The sequence below is a fragment of the Sorex araneus genome, chromosome 3, assembly GCF_027595985.1.
Source record: "Sorex araneus isolate mSorAra2 chromosome 3, mSorAra2.pri, whole genome shotgun sequence".
NCBI classification, from domain to species: Eukaryota; Metazoa; Chordata; class Mammalia; order Eulipotyphla; family Soricidae; genus Sorex; species Sorex araneus.
The window spans coordinates 238,124,225-238,146,456 of record NC_073304.1 but is presented as its reverse complement, the minus strand read 5'-3'; the positions used below and the strand labels follow the sequence as shown (position 1 = coordinate 238,146,456).

Genomic DNA, 22,232 nt, shown 5'->3' with positions numbered 1-22,232 from the left:
AGAGCACGCGTGCAGTGTGCCTGTGTCCTCGTGTGCAGAGCCCCACTCGCCCCGACTGCACATGAGAACCCTGGGCCGGGTGAGCCTGGGTTCCTGGCGCCCGGCAAGGGGCTGCTGCTTCCTGCTGGCCAGGCCCTGCCGCGCCCACTCGGGAGAGCTCGGGGACGTGACGGACCCGCGGCCCCCACGCACGCAGCATTAGTGTCCGGCCCCACGTGGCACAGACGCCACAGGCTGCACGCGGCCTCCTGCCATGGCTCACACTGTCCCCACTGTCCCCGCTGTCCGTACATGTGAGCACCAGTGCGGACGCAGGAGGCCAAGAGCACACACATGTGTGTGTGCATGTGTGTGTGTGTGTGTGTGTTGGGACGAGCCTGTGAGTATGGGCACATGGGAATATGAGTGTGTGCACACGCGTGTGGATGTGTGAGCATGAGAGTGGACACATGTGGACGTATGATCACGAGTGTAGACATGCATGTGGATGCATGAGCACAAGTGTGTGGACATGTGTGAATATGCATGTGTATGATTCATGAGCATATGTGGGCACATATGAGCTGGTGTGAAAGCGTGTGGCTACACTAGTGGGTGAACATGGGGACATGTCCACGTGTGTGAGTGAGCACGTGTGTGAGAGAGACGGAGAGCAGGGGGGAGGGGGGAGGGATAGTCCCCACACAGGCCCCGAGTCTGGGCCAGAGTTAGGGCTGCTGCCGTGGGGCACAGGGCCATTGCGGGCTTGGGCGTGTCTGCGGCTGAGGCCAGCAGGGGCAGGGGGAGAGGGGCAGCCGGGAGCAGGGACTCGCTCCTCATGAAGCCCCCTCCACAGCCTCAAGCCCCGGCTGCAACCGTCAGGCCTGCAGGGGCGGGGGAGGCGGGAGAAGCTTCCTCCTGGGCCTGACTGAGCGGGTGCGGCTGCCTGCTGCAGGCGGGGCTCCACGCCGCCGAGAGGAGGCTGCAGGGGTGAGGCTGCCTGGGGGAGACCCAGTGAGAGGCAAGGGGCAGCAGAGTGGGCACCCCCCAGCCCTGGGCAGAGACACTGTGTGGGGTCTCCACGGGACGCTGGGGCTGGGAAGTGAGGTGCCCGGGGGCGCATCACTTTTGGGAACCTGGGGGACGTGGGGCCCCAGCCCTGGAGACCCCGGGGGTCCTTGTGCCCCTGCTCCCTCTCTGCACCGTGGGGTCCCAGCAGGGCTGGGAATCCAGAGTGAGAAAGGAAGGAGGGAGCTTCCCGTCCCACCACTCCCCTACTCCGACATCTGCCTGTGAGTTTCCCGTCCCACCGCACCCCTACTCCGACATCTGCTCGTGAGCTTCCCGTCCCACCGCACCCCTACTCCGACATCTGCTCGTGAGCTTCCCGTCCCATTGCACCCCTACTCCGACATCTGCTCGTGAGCTTCCCGTCCCACCGCACCCCTACTCTACGAACTCGCCCCATCTGCCCTCAGTGTCTCGCCGCATGCTTTGGGGTGGATCCTGAGGCCTCGCTCTCAGAGTCCCGCCCCTGCAGCTGGAGTCTCTGGGCACTGCGCGCCTGGCACGGCAGAGGGTGGGGGCGAAGGCCCAGTGGCTGAACCCCGTGGGTGCCCCTGGGCTGTGCCGTGAGCTCAGCAACCTTGAGCTCCGTCGGTCAGGGCTGGGTGCGGGGCACAGCGGGGTCCTGCCCGGTGTCTCCCCCAGTGCCTGCCCCCTCCGGCCCCCACACGCCTGCTCTGGCGCAGGCCCTGCAGGAAGCTCGGGGAGCCGCTGGCGGTGCAGGGCCCCGGGGGCGGTGGGCGGCGGGGCCGCGGGGGCCGGCCCACCCCAGAGCGGGGGGAGCGCACCGCGACGGAGATCACTGAAATCAAGGAAGACTTTGTTAATGTGATTAGGCGGCGGAGCGGCTGGATTGTTCTTCTCAGAGGAGATTTAATTCTGACGTGCAATTAGGCCCTCCGGCCGCGGGCATGGGCACGGCTGGCAGCAGCAGGGCTGCGGGAGAGGGGCAGAGAGGAGGCCAGGCCTTCCCGGAGACTGTGTGTTTGCTGGGGGCTCTGGGGCACACCCTCGGGACCCTGCACTCAGCCGTCACCCTGGGGGCTTCGGGACCCCGTCCGGGACGGAGCGTGGTGGGCACATGCCGACAGTCCCCTAGCGCTGTGCCAGCTCTGCCCCCTCACCGAGTTCAGTCACAGGATCTGGCCGGCCTCGGTGGCGTCTCAGAGGAGGGTCTGGGCCGCCCGGGCTGGGAGCGGGGACAGCCCCGGAGAGACCCGGCCGGGCCCCGGCTCCCGGCAGCTCCAGCTCAGCCTTGTTGTCCTGCCCCTGCACCCCGCAGCCCTGCACCCACTAACCCCTGCACCCACAGCCCTGCACCCACCATCCCCTGCACCCCGCAGCCCTGCACCCGCAGCCCTGCACCCACCTGCCCCTGCACCCCGCAGCCCTGCACCCACCATCCCCTGCACCTGCAGCCCTGCACCCACAGCCCTGCACCCCTCAGCCTTGCACCCCTCAGCCTTGCACCCCTCAGCCTTGCAACCCGCAGCCCTGCACCCACCATTCCCTGCACCCACCATTCCCTGCACCCCACAGCCCTGCACCCCACAGCCCTGCACCCCTCAGCTCTGCACCCCACAGCCCTGCACCCCGCAGCCCTGCACCCACCTGCCCCTGCACCCACCTGCCCCTGCACCCCACAGCCCTGCACCCACGGTGTCTGCACACCCCAGTCTCTGTGGCATTCCCGCCTTTGTCCCCTTCCCGTCTACTCCCGTGGTCCCTGAACCTCCCGTGCCTGCTCCCCACCCATCCCCCATCTCCCTCATTCCCCGCACCCACACTCCCTGGGTCCTGCGCCCCCAGGCCTGTCCGGCCCCACTCCTCGTGGCCCTGCAGAGGGGACGGTGCCGTCCAGCTGGGCTGGGGGGTGGCCCGGCGCTGCTTCCCGGCCGTGCGTCCCGGGTCCCCGGCTTCCCGTGGCCCGTGGCACCTGCTGGGCTCCCCTCTGGGCCTCAGAGACTCCGCGCAGTACCCAGACCAGGCCTTGAAGGAGGCAGCCCCGTTCCCCTCTGCTCGGGTCTGCCCCCACCCTCCCCCAGACGCGTCCCCCCTCCCAGGCCAGTGGCCCCCGCCCGCTGCCTCCTGCGTCCGGACGGCCCGATTCCGCCCTCGGAGCAGACAGGGAAGAGAAGCTCCGGCCGGGCTCCGAGACAGGCTAGTGGAACTTGTCACCAAGCGCAGATGACAAAGGGGACGCGGGAGGGAGGGGCGGGGCCGGGACTCAGGGTCACAGATGAGGGCGCTGTGGCTTGCTTGTTAAAGTGGGAACGGCAATTAACCACCCAAATAAGACATTTTTATAACATTTTTATTGAAGCTTTAATGAGCGAATAAAGAAACAGAAATCGGCACGGGCCCGTGGGCCGGAGAGAAATGACAGAATCACGGGAAGGCAGGAGTGAGTCCGGTGGGCGGGGGACTCAGGCGGGCACCACGCAGCCCACGCACACACACACATGCACACGTACTCTGGCACACGCACACACACATGCACACGCACACTCGCACACGCGCACACACATACACACATGCACACGCACGCAAGGGACCAAATGGGGCATACATGTGCATTCACACACACACACTACACTGCCCATGCACACACACACACAGGCACAGGGATCAAACTGTGCACGCACACATATGCATACACCACACCGTGCACAGACACACACACACCACACACCTCACAGTGCACACACACTACACAGTGCACACACATGTATGTGCACGGAGCATGCATACAAGCACGCCTGCTGCATACCTGTGCCTGCACACACATGCGTGTGGACACAGACACGCGTTCAGTTCTGCATGCTGGCATGCCATACGCCGTACATCTACTCACATGCCATGCCATGCGTATATCACATGCCCACACTGTGCACCTGTGTGCGCACATGTAGACAGACATGCAAGCAGCACACATGAGCGCCCACACAGTGATCCTGGGATCGTGCTTCAGAGGGAACCAGAGGTGATTTCCCGTCTACCTGACAGCTGAGCTGCGGTTTCTGGTGTGTGTGTGTGGCTGGGGAGTGCCAGGAGCCGCCCCGAGACAGCTGTGGCCAAGCCCCGGGGTGGCCCCGCTGAGGGGGTCCGGCGGGCAGCGATGGTTCCACAAGAAGCTGCCCCTGGGGAGGGCAGCGCCGACAGAATCGCCGTCTGCGGCCGGGCGCGGGGCTCGGTCCGGACCGCGGGACCCAGAGGGAAGAGCCGCCCCAGGGAGCAGTGTCGTGAGTGGGGTTAGTTGATAAACACGTCGGCTGAATTAAAAAACTGAGTCAAAAAAAGCTACCGAGGGCATTTGCCTTGCACGCGGCCAACCCGGGTTCGATTCCCAGCATCCCATGTGGTGCCCTGAGCACGGCCAGGGGTAATTCCTGAGTGCAGAGCCAGGAGTAACCCCTGTGCATCGCCAGGTGTGACCCAAAAAGCAAAAAAAAAAAAAAAAAAAAAAAGCTACGAGTTAATGAACTATTTCCCTCCCTTCCCACATGCCCCGGCAGCATTCCTGCCCCTCCCTCCTTCCCGCTTCTCTGCGTGGACAGAATCGTCTCCTGGCTCTTCACGTGTTTGAGTCACGGCTGGGTTTGCTCTGCCTGAGAATTTCACTTCACTGTGATCAGTTTGCAAGTGATTTTCTGTTTGAGAGCGTCGACTTGTTTGCACACACATAGCGCTCCTGCATACACATGTGCACACACCAGTCTGCATACATGCACACACAACACATGCACGGAGACATACTTGTGCACATGTCTGTATGCAGAGAACAGAGCATGCTCACATGTGCAAACACCAACAGATACATACATGCACACAGGTACACCTGTGCACACACCTGCACACGCATGAGCACACACCCTAACATGTCACACCACCGCCTGCTTTGGGGAATGTGTGTCGTCTGTGTCCAGAGCAGGGCTGGCACCGAGGGGTCTGGCACCCTAATAACGTCTCAAGACAACAGGTCCTGGGGTTCATTTCAGTAGCTGGGACGCCCGCCGGGGGACACCCCACCCCGGGACACCCCGCCCCGGGTTGGCAGGACAGGAAGGGCGTGTGGGGCGGGCGGGACCAGATGGTGCCCGGGGCATGGTGGGTGCAGAGCAGGTGGACGGGCGGCAGGGTCAGGGCTGGGGGGCAGAGTCTGGGGGACGGGACTCAGGGCTGTGCATCTTGGGGTGCAGGACTGGGGATGTGGCACCAGGGTGCGGGGACTCTGGGCTTGGGGCTCAGGGTGCGGATTCTGGGACCTGGCGCTCAGACGCACACGGGCAGGCAGGAGAGAGAGACCAGAGACCAGGAGCTCCGCCAGGGCCGGCCGGATACCAGGCGCAGGGGCAGGCCAGGGCCGTCAGGGCTGACCGGTCACTGGGATGTGCCCGGGTGCAGGGGAAGGCGCCGGCAACTCGCCTGGGCAGAGCCCTTGCTTCGGAGGCAGAACTAGCAGGTCTGGGTCCCTGGACGCTGGAGGCGGGGCCCCTGCAGGGCAGGGCTGTGGACGCCGCTGGCCCCCACCCGCCGGCCACCCCACAGGAGCTGGCCCAACCCCCGGCCTCACACACCGCCTGGCCACGCCCACCGCCTGGCCACGCCCACCACACAGCGAATCTTGATCTCCCAGGCTCGTGGTCACGCCCCACACCTGTGGCCACTGGCGCTCAGGGGCAGGTGTTCTCTCTTAAGTTTTTTTTCTTTTGCTTTTTGGGTCACACCCGGCGATGCTCAGGGGTTACTCCTGGCTCTGCACTCAGGAATTACTCCTGGCGGTGCTCAGGGGACCCTATGGGATGCTGGGAATCAAACCCGGGTTGGCCACGTGCAAGGCAAACGCCCTCCCCACTGTGCTATCACTCCGGCCCATCTCTGAACATTTTTTAAGCAGGCTCGCCCCACACTCCCCCTGCAGACTGCCAGGAAATCACATGTAAACTGGGGGTGGAGGCGGAGGGCTGAAGGGTGAAGAACTCTGGCGGCCCCAGGGCGGCCCCGCTGTGGGGCAGAAGGAGGACTTCCCTCAGCAGGGGTGAGCACGGAGGTGGACAGCGGAGTGAGAACCAGACGCTGCAGGAACGAGCTTTACAAAATAAATAAATAAACGGAAGAGCGACCCGGTTACAAAGGATCCCGGATTCCATCACTGGCGGCTCAGAGATGTGCAAGAAGAACAGGAAAACGTACAAAGGAGCCAAGAGCAGAGAAATCAAGTGCTAGAAAGTACCCGCCGAAAGGGAACGCGGTTCGGGGGACCGGGGGTAAATACAGCTGAGGAGGGGTGCGGGGAGCCAGGCCCTGCCCGAGGGAAGAGCATCAGCGCCTCGTCTGAACCCGAGTCTGACACAGGGGGACGCGTGAACATACGGGGAGGCTGGATCGGAGTAAAACGTGCAGGTCTAGGAGGGAGGATGAAGCCGGGGGAGAGTGGAGGGGGGTGGGGGGGAGCAACAATCTCCACGCCGAGAAGGAGTCCCGGGAGGACCAGGAGTGCCCAGAGCTTCCCGAGAGCAGGTGAAAGGTGTGCGCGGAGGACCAGAACCCGGCGGCCTCGGGGTGTCCCGGCTGTGTCGCCGGGTGCAGAAGCCGCCAGGGAGGGTCTCTGGGTGTGAGGACAGACGCGGGCCACAGGACTGTGGGCGCAGAGAGCGGGCCCCAGTGCCGGCCTCCCGCCACACGCCGTCCTGGACACGCAAGAGACGGAGGACAAGGGCTGAGCTCGGCGCAGAGCCGGGCATGTGCGGGCCAGGGTGTGACCCCCGTGGCCCCTGGAACACTGCCAGGAGTCACCCCGCGTGCTTTCCAAAAAGGCCAAAAGAGAAAGAAGGAAGAAAGGAAGACGGAAAGAGGGAAAGAGAAGATCAAGGAATAGAAATGTAAGGAATGAAAGGGAAGGACATTAATACATTGATTTCATTATTTCGATAATTATCTTCAGTGTATGGTTATTTATATTAACTCCAAATGATATTTTTTCTAGATACGGGAGAGAGGAGAGATTAGCCAGCTGGCTGACAGAACATCAATATATAAGAATCAGCTAGAGTCTATCTGCCAACAGAAAAAAAATTATAAAAACACAGAGAAGATACCATTGAGAGGCAGCCAGAAAATGTAAGATATGTTGAAATAATGGTAAACTTTTGAAACAAAATGGAAGGCCCTGGAATACTATTTTTTTCCTTTTTTTGGTCACACCCGGTGATGCACAAGGGTTACTCCTGGCTCATACACTCAGGAATCACTCCTGGCAGTGCTCGGGGGACATATGGGATGCTGGGAATTGAACCCGGGTCGTCGGCGTGCAAGGCAAACGCCCTACCGCTGTGCTGTCGCTCCAGCCCCGCTACTTTTAATATCATGTTCTTATTGAGCTAAAAGGGATAAAAAGTTTGCAAAGGCAGATTGGCAAAGACTCAACCGTGAGCCCACCTGAGCCCACCCTATTGGCTGCAGAAAGTCAGAAACTTACTAAAAGTATGGCAGTAGAAATGGGAAAGTATGCAGTTTTTTAAACAAAACAAAACAAAAAAACCAACAACGGCACTATCCTTATCACCAATAATTTTCAGGGTAAATCACATTACCAGGGACAAAAATGAACATATGTCACGAGATGAAGTGCGATGGCATATGAAGAGATGCTTAAGTCAAAAGTGCAACACCACTGTGCCTTGATGTCCCTGCAAGGAATCCTCGGAAATGACAGCGAAGGAGACCAATCCGCAGTCAGGGTGGGAAATGGACAGCGAAGGAGGCCAATCCGCAGTCACGGTGGGAAATGGACAGCGAAGGAGACCAATCCGCAGTCACGGTGGGAAATGGACAGCGAAGGAGACCAATCAGCAGTCAACATTGGGGGCTGTGATGCTGGTCTCAGTAATTAATGATGTTGGGGACACACGGGTCAGGACAGAGGACCAGAATGCACCGAGGACCATCTGGGTCATCGGAAGTCTGCAGAGTCCTCATGAGCAGCTGGTGAGGACGCATGTTCTTCCCCGCGGGGCCTCTCCGCGGCTGCTCCCGCCCGAGTGCTCAGAGTCGGCCAACGGAATGAAAGGGAACTCGAGGATGAGGACTGCGGGCAGCCTCCGAGCGTCTGGGAGGTTCGCAAAGGGTGTCGGGATCCACCGTGGAAAGAGAAAGTTGCAAAGGAGCCTGAGGTGGACAACGGGTCGCGCCCACCCTGCGGGCGACCCCCCTGCGGGCGATGCCCCTGCGGACGACCCCCTGCGGGTGACCCCGCTCCCATCCCAGCACTCCAGCTGCCATCAGCCCGGCACGGAGCCAGGAGTCAGTCTGGGCATTGCCCAGCGTGGTGCCCTCCCCACCCCCTGCAGAAGAAGGTGCACCAGGACCGAGTAAAGTCACTGTCCGCATTCGGGGCTGCCCTGAGAGCAGCGGGTGGCAGGTCCGTGGCACTCAACGCTTCTGTGGGGGTAAAATTCCCAGATTCACCATCTCAGCGCCGCCCTCAAAAACACGGGAATGAAAGAGAGTGAAATAAACCCAGAGCCGGCAGAAGAATGGAAACAATAAAGCTAAGAATAGAAATCAGCGGCTTTGGAGGAGAAACATAGTAGCAGGCTGAAGCAACAGGAAGCCGCGCTCTGGACCGAACCAGCAGAGGGACCCTCCGGCAGGAGCGGGGAGGGAGGGGGGGGGGAGCTGGGCTGGAGGCCGGACTCGGGGGCCCGAGGGGCACCGGCAAGGTCAGTGTGGCGCTGGCCGGTGCCGGTCGGAGCGCAGACGGGAACTTCCTGTGTAGGCCCGAGCCGGCCCTGGAGGGGCGGGTGGGCTTTGCAGCGCCTCCCGTTTCAGAGGCTTCAGAGCTGCGCAATGTGGGGGTCCTTGGCGGCTCTGCCTCAGTCTTCGTCCCCGGGCCCCGGCGGAAGTGGCGGAGACGGCAGTGTTCTGGGGCCCCCGGGCCCCGAAGGCTCCGTGCTCTGCATTTCTGCCCGGGCAGAGGAGGGTGACCCCTGAGTGTGGCGCCTGCGTCACCTCCCGGAGGGGAGGCCTTGCGGGGGGCGTGGGTGCAGGCTCCAGCCTCCCCAGGCCATGCGCGTGCTCCTTCCCCCAGTGGGGCCGGGGGCTGGGGCACATCCCCCCCAGCAGCCCCCGGAGCACCCCAGGAAGGTTCGGTTCTTCTGCCCGGTTCAGAGCGCCCTGAGTAGCCACGCTGGCCGTGAGGACGCCCCAAGTCTGAACTCACTTCCTGGACTCGCGGCCGTGCGGCGTGGGCGGGTTCGGCCCTGCCCGGTGGGTGGCCGCAGTGGACGCCGTCCAGGCCGTGCTGCCTGTTTGCTTCGGCTGCTCCCGCTTCTGGGAGTCACATGCTGGCCCCTCACCGCAGCTCAGCTCGCCCGCAGGGCACCCGAGCCCCCCAAAGACCCGGCCCCCTCTTTTCTCTTGCTGTGGGGCTCCCGGGGCCACCCCCGCAGCTGCCGCTGTCCGGCTCGCTTTCCTCGGTTTAGGGCTGGGGGCCGCGCTCGGCCGTGCTCAGGGCGTCCTCCTGGCTGTGAGCTCAGGGTCCCTCCTGGCCCGGCTCGGGGTCCGCCGCGTCCGAGAGCCCTCCGGCCCGCTTCTGTCTCGGGAAGTGTCGCTGCTTCCCACCCAGACACTCGGTGACTCGGGTGACGGCGGTGGCCAGGAAGTGGGCGAGTGTGGCCTCACCCCTCGCCCACCGGGAGAGCTGGGGCCCTGGCCGGGGTCTGGGCAGCGTCCCTGGCCCCTCCCAGCCCCTCCGGCAGGGCAGCCCGTGCGCGCGGGGTGGGGTTGCTCCGGCCCCGGTGCTCTGCCTCACCCTGCGTGGCGGAGAGCTGGTCTGGAGCCCTGACCGCGGCCGGACACAAGGCCCGGCGGAGCCACAGCCCAGGGCGCGGCTGCTGCTGCACTCACCGGCCGGGAGAGTCACTCCCGGCGTGCCGCTGTCGCCGCCACTGGGCACGGGGGCAGAGACTGGTGCCCGTCGCCTCTCGCCGGGGCCAGTGGTCAGCTCCAGGCGCGGACAGTGGGCAGGGCCTCGAGGGAGCCCCAGGGGAGGCTCCTGCAGGAATCGCTCTCCCCAGCGCTGGTCCCGGCCTCTGATCCACAGTCCCGCAGATTAGAGCCCCGTGCAAATCCCCTTCCCGGGCCTCAGCTCCTCTTCCGGTTAAGACGATTATGCAAAGAGCCGGGAAATGGGCTGGAGCGAGGCGGCTGCCAGCAGGGCCCGCACGGGGCTGGGGGAGGGGACGGGCCTCCTGGTTTCTCAGCCAAGTGCGCGTGGGGGCAGGTGCCAGGCGGGCTGCACTGCCCAGACCCCAGGGCCCTTCCCCAGCTCCGGGCGAGTCCCAGAGACAAACAGAGAGGAAGGGGGGGGAGCACGAGCAGACAAAGTAGCTGCCGAGGTGCTTCCCTCAGGACCTCCCTGTGCAACACACACACGCACACGGAAACACGCACATGCATACACACATGTACACAACACGTGCATGCAAAACTCCCACATGCACACAATACACACATGTACATAGATGCTTGTATGTTGTATGTGTACACACATACATTCACACACCCACACAAGTGCATACATGCACGTGCACACATGCACACATGTGTATGTAGAAGCACACATGCACACATATACGTGCCCATGTATGCGCACACATAGCAGCATTAAGTCTCAGTGCATCGCTGTGCACTTGTTCACACATGTGCATGTGTGTAGGGTCTGTGACTCTGTGTGTGGCCCTTGGCACACCCACACATGTGTGCATGACGGGCTGTGAGTACCACACACACATTCGGTGCACGCACAGCGTTCCTGGGTGCGTGACGTTTGCGTGACGGCGGCCCCAGCGTGCTGGCCCCTCCTCCTTCCACACAGGCTCCGGGGGCCCTGCCGGGCCCGGGGGTGCCAGCGTGTGGGTGTGAGCCCGGAGCGAGCGGGTGCCGCTGTGCTGTGCTGTGTGTCCCGCCGCGTGCGTGCTGACGCGGAGGAATCCGCTCTCGGCGCGCAGAGCAGCCAGATGGCCCCGCGGGCGCCCGGGCTCGCGCTGTTTCCATCCGTCACCGTCAGCTGTCTCCGCGCTCCGCTCCCCGGCACGTCCTGCCTCATCACCCGGCCAGGTCGGGTCCCGAGTCCGAGACTGAGGGGCTGGAGGCGTCGCGGCTCTCCCCACCTCCCCGCCTGTGGGCGACGGTCGGGGGTACACGGCCCCGGGTGCGAGTGTGTGCGCGTGAGGGTCTGGGGAGGCAGCAGGGCTGGGCAGAGCGGCCCTCGTGCCCTCAGGTCTCTGTGTCCCGTGAGTGGCGAGGGCCTCGCCCCCCCCACCCCCCAGAGCAGCAGCTGGAAACTGCCGATTCTCACGGTGGGTCCGAGTCTGGGGGTCTGGGCCCGGCAGGGGCCACCACCGGGGTCACCGGGCCCCCGGGGGTCACCGGGCTCCGTGGACGACTGCTGCCCGGGCCAGGGCTTCCTGGCCGTCCCTTGCACCTTCGGACACTGACACGAGCCGCTCTCCCTGGGGTGCTGTCCGGGGCCGGCTCGGGCAGGGCGGCAGCCCCAGCGCACCGGGCGACCCCCCCCATCCTCCTCTGCCCTGGGCGGGGCTGGACCCCTGGTGGGAGTGTCCAGAGGGACAGAGAGGCCGTGTGTGTGCCTGGGTCCCGTAGAAGGAAGCAGTGACCACCCGGGGGCGGGGACCCTCCCGCCCCATTGCCCGGGTTCGGGGTAGGCAGTTGACGGCCTGGAAGAAGGCGGCTCTAACTAAGCGTCCGCTTCTCACGCTGTGCTGTGTTTGCTGTGGCTCACCCTCTGCCCCTGTGTCCACCACCCCCCAGCCACCCACCACTGCCCCCCGCTCACGGCCAGCAGCCCTCACCCACCCACCTCACACCCATTCCCCCACCCACCCACTGGGACTCAGTTTCCATCTAGAACCTCAGAGGTTCCCCCTGCCCGCCAAGACGGTCTCAGCACCATGGACAGCGACGTGTGTGCGTGCGTGTGTGCGTGTGCGTGCGTGTGTGTGTGTGTGTGTGTGTGTGTGTGGTGTGTCCCTGTGAGCTGGCGCAGGTGATGGTCTCAGCACCATGGACAGCGGTGTGTCCCCGTCTCCCCACACAACCCCCACACAACCCCCCCCCCAGTGCTGGCCAGCCCCTCCCTCACCCGGACAGCCAGCCCAGCCCAGATCCCCGTGGAGATGGGAGTGAGGGGGTGGCTGCTTCTCCTCATGTGTGGCAGCGGCAGGTGGTTTCCGGGGCCCGTGGGTGGCGTGGGCACCTGGGGGCACTGCCTGGCGGGACCAGCACGCTGGGGCGGGCCGGGGCCCTGCACTGTGGGCCGGCAGCCACACCTGTGGGCGGGCGAGTTCCGCTGAGTCAGCAGAGTGCTCAGCCCGGTGGCCGGCCCGTCCGTCAGGGCGGCTGAAATACGAGCACTTGGCTTTACGGCTCCTTCCTAATCGCCTCCCGAAGGCCGCGGCCACCAGGAAGAGCCCAGGGCCGCCCCTTGTCATTCCGGACACGCGCCTGCTCCTTCCCGCCGCCTCCAGAGCGGCCGGGAGGCGGGAGGGACGTGCGGGTCCTGCTCGGTGTGGAGGGGGCCGGGGCTGCAGAGGCCGCACCCCAGGGGCCTCCACAGGCCCCCACGGCGGCTGCGGGGGCAGCTGTGATGCGCAGTGACCCCACCTTCCGGGAAGGATTATTAGAGGGGTGCCTGCGTGCCAGCAGGGGGTTGGGCAGGGGGGACGGAAGGGACGCCCGACACCCAGTGCCCAGGCTGCGGGGACCAGGAGGGGGAGCAGCACAGCCCTGCAGGGGCCGACACACGTGCACACACGGACACACGTGCACACAGACACGTGGATGTGTGTGCACACACTGGCCTTCTGGGCGGAGGTTCTGGAAGGCTCCCATGGGGTGCGGGCTGGGCGTCGGCAGGCTGAGGGGACAGGGCGGGCTGGGCCGGCTGGGGGCTCCCTCCGGCCCTGCCGGCCTGCCAGCGGGCTGAGGCCTCGCACCACGTTTCCTTCCTGTCCTGAGCAGGGCGCTGGCCCCTGGCCCCGGGGTGGTGTGACGCGGGGCTGACCCGGGCCAAGGCTGCGTGTGGGACAAAGGGAGGGGGCTGGCCCAGGGGCCCTCAGGGCAGCGTGCCACCTTCCACCCACGGGGCCCCGAACCCGGGCCCACAGCTGCCTCCCCCGGCCCTGCTCTGCTCTCTCTGCCTCTCTGTCTCTCTCTGCCCCTGTCTCTCTCCGTCTCTGTCTCTCTCCATCTCTCTCTGCCCCATCTCTCCATCTCTCTCTGTTCCTGTCTCTCTCCATCTCTGTCTCTATCTCTCTCCATTCTGTCTCTCTCCGTCTTCGTCTCCATCTTTCTCTGTCTCTCTGTCTCTCTCCATCTCTGTCTCTGTCTCTCCTCATTGCTGTCTCTGTCTCTGTCTCTCTGGGTCTGTCCGTCTCTCTGCCTCTCCCTGTCTCCGTCTCTGTCTCTGTCTCTGCCCCTCCCTCCCGTCTCGGGCTCACGCTGCCCTGTACCCGCTCTCCCCACACTCTCTCCTGCCCTCCAGGCCCCTGTCTGGCCTCACCCCCACCCTGCCAGCTCGGTACCAACCGCACTGCTCAGCGACGTGGGGAAATGCCAGGGCAGAGAAGGGCGCACAGCCCTCCTGGCTGAGCGGCGCGGGGCCGTGCCCCCCAGCCCCTGCCCCCGCCCCCGCCCTGCGGCTCGCCTGCTCAGAGCTGTGGGCCCGGGGGTCTCCTGATGCTGGCTCGGGTGGGAACGAGGACTGTGGGAGTGAGAGCGGAGGGAGAGAACCATGTTGGCCCGGGGCAGGCGCCGAGGGGGACGGAGGAAGCGCTGACGGTGCCTGGGGTCCCGGGACTCCGTGGCAGCGGGCTCAGACCGTGGGTGCTCCAAGAGCACTCGCCCAGAGACGGCAGGAGAGAGGCAAGCTCGGCCCGGAGCGGGGGCCTCTTGGAGTCCCAGCGCGTGGGATGGACGCATGCACAGCCACCAGTGACCGCGACGCCAGGTCGGGGGGACCCTCCAGGGGCAGGCCACGGCCAGGGTGCTGGCGGGTGATGGCTGCAGCAGCTCCCGCCCCTGAGCCCACCCGCAGGCACCCCTGCGTCCTGGAGCACATCCCCCCAGGCTCCGAGACTCGGGGGCTAAAGGCGGAGCACGTGGTTGGGGTGCCAGCCGGGTCGGGACAGAGACACGTTAGGGGCCCCTGGGCCCGCCTGGCTCCATAAACGCTTCGTGCGAGCCCTCGCGTCCCCAGAGCAGCAGGGGGGGAGTAAGGGGGAACACCCGTGTCACCTGCTCTGGGGACCCCCACACAGATGCTGAGTAGCAGCGGGGGGCCGGGTGCAGGTGCCAGTCGGGGCGGGGAGTCAGCCCGAGAGGGCAGGGCTGCAGGTCCCCCGGGGGGGCGGTGCAGGGGAGACGCTGGTGCTGGGGGCAGGGTGAGTGCGGGGGGGTGACCGGAGAATGTGGGGCGCAGGGCCCCGGTTCCTGCCAAGCCCCTGCGTGTGGTGTGGCCAGTGCGGCGCTTTGGAGGCCGGGGCTGTGGACGGAGTCTGTGGCCGCCGAGCAGCGCTGGCAAGGGCGGTGATCTGCACAGCGGGAGAGAGGCAGAGGGGAGGTGACCCCACCGGAGTCGGGGGAGGGGGAGCGGCCCTTAGAGGGGCCCCAGGGACGGGCCTAGCAGACACCTCATTCCATCACGCGTTAACAAAGATCATATTCATGATGAAGCAGGAGGGGCCGCTCCGGGAGAGAAGCGCTGAGCAGGGAATCCGGGGGATCCATAAATTCTTCATCCGAGGCCAGGGCTGAGGCGCGGGCGTGGGGAAGGTCAGAACCAGCGAGCGCCCTGGGGCTCACCTCAGTGTGCCGCGGCTGGAACCTGGGGGAGCTGCTGGACCCAGCCCAGACCGGTGGGTGATGGGTGGTGGGGCCTCGGTGTAAGGGGTGGGGCCTTCTTGCGAGGGTGGGCGGGGCCTGTCGTGTGGGTGGAGCCTGGCGTGCAAGCGGGTGGGGCTGTCTGGTGTGTGGGTGGGTCTGAGGCAGTGAGTGGAGGGTGTCTGGTGCGGAGGTGGGCGGGGCCTTCCAGTGTGTGGGCGGGGCCTTCTGCAGCTGAGCGCCTTCCTTGCTGGCACCTCCTCAGCCGCAGCCGAGGCCCAGCCATGCCTGGCTCCCTCGCTGGTGCCCCTGCTCTGTCCCTGGGCAGCGTGGCTCTACCCAGGCGGCTTGGTCCAAGCCTAGAATTTAATTTCACAAAGTGCCGGCTCTGGCCATTCGCCAAGTTGCTGCTGTTTTCACAGGCGAAGCCTATGGCTCAGGCTGGAGCGAGGCGAGCCCCAGGCGCGGGGCCAGCAGCTGGTCCAACTTTCAAGGCCTTTTGAGCCCAGGGGTCTGCTCAGGGCACTCAGCAAGCACCTATGGGGTCAGGCAGGATGGACCCCTGGCCGGGCTGGTCATGAATGAGTTAAACAGGCAGGGTGGGGAGGGGAGGGGAGGCAGGCCAGGGCCCCTGGTTGACTTCTGCCTGCTCCGCGCTGTGGTGTGGACTCCCTCGTGCCCTCCCTCGTGCCCGATGGCCTGGCGATTGGACGTGGCCCTGAGGGAGAAAGGCTGGCGGGGTCGGCGTAGCCTGGAGTGCTGAGCAGAGAAGGCAGGTTCTGTTCGTGGACGGGCAGGGGCGTGTGAGGAGGGCACAGTCTGCCCAGCACATCCCCGCCCGCACCCCCTCTGCTGCACGCATGGCCCGCACACTGGCCTCTCGCCCGCATCTGCACCCACAAAGTGGCGCCCCTGCTTCCCCCTCACTGCCCTCTGTGACCCTGGGAACCTCTCAGCCCTCCCAGTGCCCAGGGCCTCCCCCCTCAGCGTCTGCACTGACCAGCAGGGGGGCTCATGACGGGCTGGAGTGCACCCGGCACTGACAGGAGTTCTCCGGGCAGATCTGGGCTCCCGGTGAGAAACGTAGACTAGAGAGTAAGTCAGGGCGGAGAGAGGACGCGGGTCAGGAGCACAGAGCCAGGAGTAGCTCCTAGTATTCCAGGTGTGGCCCAAAATCAAACCGGAAAACCACAGGGAAAAGAAGTGAAAGGAACCAGTCAGAGCAGGAAGGGGCCCCCCACGGGTCTCTGACCCCGCCCCGCGAGAACCTGGCCAGGCCAGACGGCGTCCCGGCTGATGCTGAGCTGGGCGACCGTCCTCTGGGCAGGCGGGGCGGCAGGCTGCACCCCCGGCCCAGGGGCTTCACTGGCTCCTCGGAGCCTGTCCCAGGCAGGCCAGTCCTCAGAGGCCTGTTGGCTGTGGCGAGAGCCGTCACAGTGCCCACCTTAGCCAGTTGCAGAGGCCAGGACGGCGTGAGGCCAGCTGGGGCCTCGCGCTGTGGACACCAAGGCTGAGGCCCTGGAGGTCAGAGTTGGGGGTCCTCATTTGCCCGGTTCTCCAAGGCCTTGTTGGAGGGGGGCCAGTGGGGAAGTGTCGGGACCCCGGGGGGTGTGGCAAGGGTCTGGGATTCCCCGCAGAGCCCTCGGGGCTTGCCCTGGGTGGCACTTCCTTCCAGAGGGCACCGGGCTGGGCTGCCTGGGCCCCTCCACTCTGCCTGGCACAGCTACGGAACACCCAGCTCTGTGCCACCCTGCACGCTGCTGCTCTCAGCAAATCTCCGCCCGGTCCTGCAGGGCTGGCAGGAGAAGGACGGGCCAGCTGGCATCGGGGTGTCTCCACACCAGTTTTGCAAGGAACCAGACCCTTAACACAGCAGGGGGCTGGGGGTACTTCCGGGGAGCCCCTCACCCTCAGGCTCCCAGGCTGCCGGGCTGCTGATCCTCGGCGGGGTAGCAGGAGGGCCGCCTGGTGGGATGCTCCTTGAGGAGGGCGGTGAGTTATCGTGGCAGACGCCCTCCCCATGTCTCCCGCCCATCAATCCTCCCCCTGCGCGAGTGCAGATGGTCCATAACCGTCCATCACCCGGGGTTCAGCACTGGACAGCTCCCGGCGGGCCGCCCAGTGCGGCTCCTTTTTCTGCAAGCTAATGGGAACTGCGACCGGCACGGCCGCCCGCCCGTGATGGAGTGCGAGCGCCCGGCCGTCAGGAGTGATTTAGGAGCGAGAGAACAATAAATATCCCGGAGGCCCGGCTCAGAGCAGAGGCGGGGGCCGCGCGGCGGCGCACGGGGGTTTCTGTTTCTTATTTTAGCGTCCTTTGAGGGACAGCAGGTGGGACATCCCGGGGACCCGCGTGCAGCATCCGCCCGCTCAGAGGCGCGGGGAGGCCAGCTCCCCGGGCGTTCATGAGACACCGGGTCCCTGCTGTGGCGGGCCCCCGCTGTGGGGACTCTGGGGTACCGGCACGGGGCGTTTCGGGGGAGACCCTCCCCACCCCCATCAACCTCACTGGTGTTTCTACAAGCACTGGGGCCGGGGCCCCCCTGAGACCCCCTCCCCTCCTCCCAGCGCAGAGCTGAGGAAGCCCCATGGGCCGTGGACGAGCACCTGGTCGCCAGGTGGAGGCGGCCGTGCCAGGCCCATCGCTGACCCTCCCCGCACCCAGGACAGCTGCTCGAACTCCGGCTGGTGTCTGAGGAGCAGAGCCGGGGCCACGGGCCAGACACCCGCAGGACCTGCCTCAGAAGCGCTTGTCAGCGTCTGCAGCCAGCCAGCCGCACCCCCGGGCTCCTGGCACCTGTTCCGCCCCCACAAAGGGGCCTCGAGGGGCGGGCAGCGCTGCCCACTGCATCTGAGGGTCCGTCCACCCTGGGAGCCCCCAGCACGGGGCAGCCGAGCCCACCCCCTTCTGCTCACTCACCCCCTGCCAGTGGCTGGCAGCCACAGCCCCCAGAGGGATTGTTGGTTTTTTTTTTTTTTGGTCACACCCGGCGATGCACAGGGGTTCCTCCTGGTTCTGCACTCAGGAATTACCCCTGGTGGTGCTCAGGGGACCATATGGGATGCTGGGAATTGAACCCGGGTCAGCCGCGTGCAAGGCAAACGCCCTACCCGCTGTGCTATTGCTCCAGCCCCAGAGGGATTGTTCTAGAAGCAGAGCGGAAATGTTCTTTCTCTGGGGCAGGGAGCAGAGAGGCACCAGCTCCTTTGGGCTCACGTGGGAGCTGGAGGCCCAGGAAGGTTTCCCTGCCCGCCGGGCCCCCGATAACCGCGGCCCCGGGTCCCCGTGAGGGGCTCAGCCAGAGAGGGGCACCCTCGGCCCTCCCCCAGGCAGGCGTGTCTGCACCTATAGGGGCACCCCTGCACCCTCACCGCCCACTGAGCACACCAGCTCCCTCCCTCTCTATCTCCCTCCCCTCCTCTCCTGCCCTCCTCTGTCTCTGGGTCCCCCCATCCTGGGGCCGGGGCTGAAACAGGTTCAGGCCAGCACAGCCATCGCTCACCGTGGCGGCTGCCTGGGACAGAGGCCTGGGGCAGGGCAGCCACTGTCCTGGGGACTCGGAGGCCAGTCCCGTGTGCTGCTGTGGACGGCGCAGCATCCAGCCCCACAGCCATGGTGGGCACCGAGGCTGGACTTTGGGTCTGTGGATGCACAGGGCCCGGCCTCAGTGGTGCTTAGAGAAACGGGGTCAGTGGCCTGCCCTCTCCGTCCTGCCCTCCCTGCCCTCCCGCTGGCCCTCTCTGTGCCCGTGAGCCTCTGCACCGTGCACACGCCAGGACTGTGGGTCACTCTCAGGGGCACAGTGAGGCACGGTGGCCGGCCCCGTGCTCCCATCAGCCGCCACCTGGGGGCGGGCACTCTCCCCTTCAGCGCCCAGCCAAGGCAGGCGGCAGGAAACCTCTAACGGGGGGTGGGGGGTGCTGGGTTAGGGGGCCTGCATCTGGGGGCCGATGTGTGCCCCGAGTAGGCTGAGGCAGTGAGGCTAAGCTGGATTGTCAACTTTCATTTTCCATTTACACCGGGTTTATGGGCATGTGGCCCCACTAAGGAGAGGGAGGCAGAGATAGGTAGGAGAGAGAAAATCAGCAGATGGGTGGATGAAAGTGTAGGTAGATAATAAGTGGATGGATGGGTAGGTAGATAATTGATGAGTGAAGAACAGATAGATTACATAGATTAATAACCAGTGAGTGGATGGCGAGATTATTGAGTGGGTGAGTTAATGGGTTGGGTGGGTGGACGGATGGGGTGGACAGATGGATGGGTGGCTGGATGGATGGGTGTGGATGAATGGGTGTGTGGGTGGGTGGGTGGATAGATGAATGGATGGATGGGTGGGTGAGTGCCTGGATAACTGATAGATGGGCAGGGAGGTGGCTGGATGGTGGATGGGTGGATGGATGGATGGTGGATGGATGGATGGATGGGTGGATGGATGGTGGGTGGATGGTGGATGGATGGATGGATGGTGGATGGATGGATGGTGGGTGGATGGATGGATAGTGGATGGGTGGATGGATGGATGGTGGATGGATGGTGGATGGTGGATGGTGGATGGATAGTGGATGGATGAATGGTGGATGGTGGGGGACAGTTGGAGAGCTGTGCACCAGATTGGGGGCCGTGAGGTGGATGGGGGGCCGTGAGGGGGAGCCGTGAGGTGGACGGGGGCTGTGAGGTTGGACGGGGGGCTCTGAGGTGGACAGGGGCTGTGATGGGGGTCCTGTGAAGTGGACAGGAGGGTCACGGATTGAATGGGAGAACTGGATGTGGGGTCTGACATCTAGGACTAGGCTGGCCACAGGCCCCCTGCAGTGAGCCCGGTACTGGGGACACCCCCAGAGAGTGGGGTGATTTCAGACTTATCCCTCCCATGGGCTGGAGAGAACAGGACCTGTTGGGCCCAATCACTTCTGGCTGGACCCCTGGGCGCACCCGGCAGACCCCAGAGTCTGTTCTGCCTTGAGGGGCCTGCGGTGGGGGAGGGGCAGCAGAGCCCCTGCCCCCCTCGAGGCCGAGGCGGCTCCGCAGCCCCCGCGGTGTCCTGTGCCGTTCCGAGACTGAGCCGGTTCTCCGCTGTTTCCTTCCCCAGAGCAGTGCGGACTCAGCCCCGCTGGAGGAGGAGGACGCGCCGCAGGCCCTCGGCGGGGAACCTGCCCCAGGACCCCCGCACACAGGTGGGTGAGCGCCACACCGCGCGTCCCGCCCCATCCCAGGGCTTCTGGGGGTCGGGGGCAGCACTGCGGGCCCCAAAGGGGAGCCACGGGAGGGCGAGGACACGCCCCCTTGCGCCGCCCCCTTGCGTGGCCTCCCCGAAATGCAGATCGGCCGGTGCAAGATAATTAATAGGCCAGCAGGGGAGGTAAGTAGATAAACAATTTTAATTGTCCTTGGGTTGCTCACAAATCCCCTCACTGTCTTTTTATGGAACTCTGCTTGTAAGAGTCATTTACAGCGCGCCGTTTCACAGCCCCAGTTTTCCCGGGGTGGGGCGAGGGTGCGAGGCCCGCGCGTTCCTCTTCCGGGGGGCGGGGGCGGGCGGGATGGGGGCGGGGCTGGCTGCCGGGCAGGGCTCTCTGGTTGGTTCGAGGCGCTGTTCTTCTTCCTAGGGGCGGGGCTGGGGGCGGGACCGACTGCCGGACAGGGCTTTCTGATTGGCTCGCGGAGCCGTTCTTCTTCCGGGGGTGTGGCTGGGGCGGGGCCGGCGGCCGGGCTGGGCTTCCCTGTTGGTTCGCGGCGCCGTTCTTCCTCCTGGGGGCGGGGCCGGCGGCCGGGGCGGGGCCACGCTCAGCCCGTCTTGCCCCGCAGCCTATATTTAGGCGGCTCGGAAAGCCCCGCCGGCCTGGCACCTGTCCGCTAGGTATGAGCTCATCTCCCCAGGGCCACGGGCCTATGAATAGCTCTGGCCGAGGGTTCCTCCGCTCCGGTGCCAAGAGGGAAAGTGGGTTAATAAATATCAGAGAAATTCCCTCAAGAAGGCCTGGGGCCAAACTCGCTCCCGGACTGCCAGCGTGGGGGCAGGTGGGCCCCGCACCGGGGCGGGCCCCGCTGGCCGCCCAGGGCTGGGTCTGCACGGCGGGGGTGGGGGCGCCCTCCCCGCCGCCCTCTCACACCCACCTCCAGGCTGAGTCTTACACGCTGCGGCACAGTGTCGCTCCCCTCCCGGTGTCCCCGGCTTCCCTCCGGCCCTGCCCCCGTGGCAGGCGGCTTTCGCAGCTCAGTGCCTCCCAGCTGTTCCGTGTGGCTCCTGGGTTTGGGGAGGGAGAGCGGAGGGCCCTGGGGATGCCCAGCTCCCCTGCCTGGTGTGGGGAGGGGCCCACAGGGCAGCCGGGGGCGGAGCCCGATGGATGGAGGCGCCCACAGGGCAGCGGGCTGGCGCTGGGTGGAACCTGGTGACATCTGGGCAGGGCGTGCAGCTGTTTGTGGGTGGGTGGGGTGCGGCTGGGGCCTTTGACGAGGTGGGGGGAGGGTGCAGGAGTGAGGCCTGAAGCTGACTCAGAGCCCCCATCTCCCAGCCCCTGGGCCCCAAGAGGCAGGGGCACTGCCCGAGTGGGGTGGGTGCCCGGGCTTCCCCATCCCAGCGGTGGAATCTGAGGCACTTCCGTCAGCTGGGGCCTCAGTTTCTCCTCTCTGACCGTGGGTGAATCCAATGGAGGAGGCGGAGGGCACCGGGCTGGGGCGTCTTGGCAAACTCGATGCTTCCTGTGGTCAGATACAAACGCGACCACCCTCCTCGTGGGTCCCGCCCCCTTCCCGGGGGGGGGGGGGCTGCACACTTCCTCCCCACCTCGCCCGCCCCCACTGGCCCCCTCTGCTGTGCCTGGGGCTGACCCGGCTGCTGCCTCCTGGGTCTGAGTGTCTGGGCTTCCCCCTCCTGCACCCCACCCTCCGCAGGGGAGACTCCTGCGGGCACCCCTTCCTCTCAGCAGGATGGACACAGCTGGCCTGGGCCTCACCTCCCATTTCCCACGCAGAGATGCCCAGCGGTGTCCAGCCGTGGGGTTCCCCAGGGTGGCCAGCCCTGGCTCTGCGTGGCCCGTGTCCGTCTCTGGGCTTCCGGGCCCTGGCCTTGCCCCACCCCGGGCAGCCTTGAGACCCCGGCCCAGAGCGGTTAGCAGGGGTGGCTGCAGGGGCCGTCCACTCCGGGGGCCCCGTGCTGTCTCTGCCCCCTCACTGCCCCCGCTGCCCTTGCCTGGGCAGAGGCGCCTTTGGGTTCTGCTGTTCCTTGCTGGGCGCAGTTTGGGGCGACACGGGAACGCCCAGGTCTCATCCCGGCCCTGCCCTC

The 22,232-nt window shown here is 65.4% G+C and overlaps 1 protein-coding gene across 7 annotated transcripts in view; it reads left to right on the top strand.

Annotated features, from left to right (window-relative positions):
* RBFOX3 (RNA binding fox-1 homolog 3) overlaps positions 1-22,232 on the top strand; it is a 141,682-nt gene that overhangs the window by 49,786 nt on the left and 69,664 nt on the right. For 4 of the 7 annotated variants that reach the window (XM_055133107.1, XM_055133110.1, XM_055133115.1 and 1 more), the window contains exon 3: positions 20,045-20,124. The gene's annotated coding sequence lies outside the window, so the exon portion shown is untranslated. Of the gene's footprint in view, positions 1-20,039; positions 20,125-22,232 lie in introns of all 7 variants that reach the window. The other 3 variants (XM_055133108.1, XM_055133106.1, XM_055133109.1) reach the window with 1 other exon arrangement.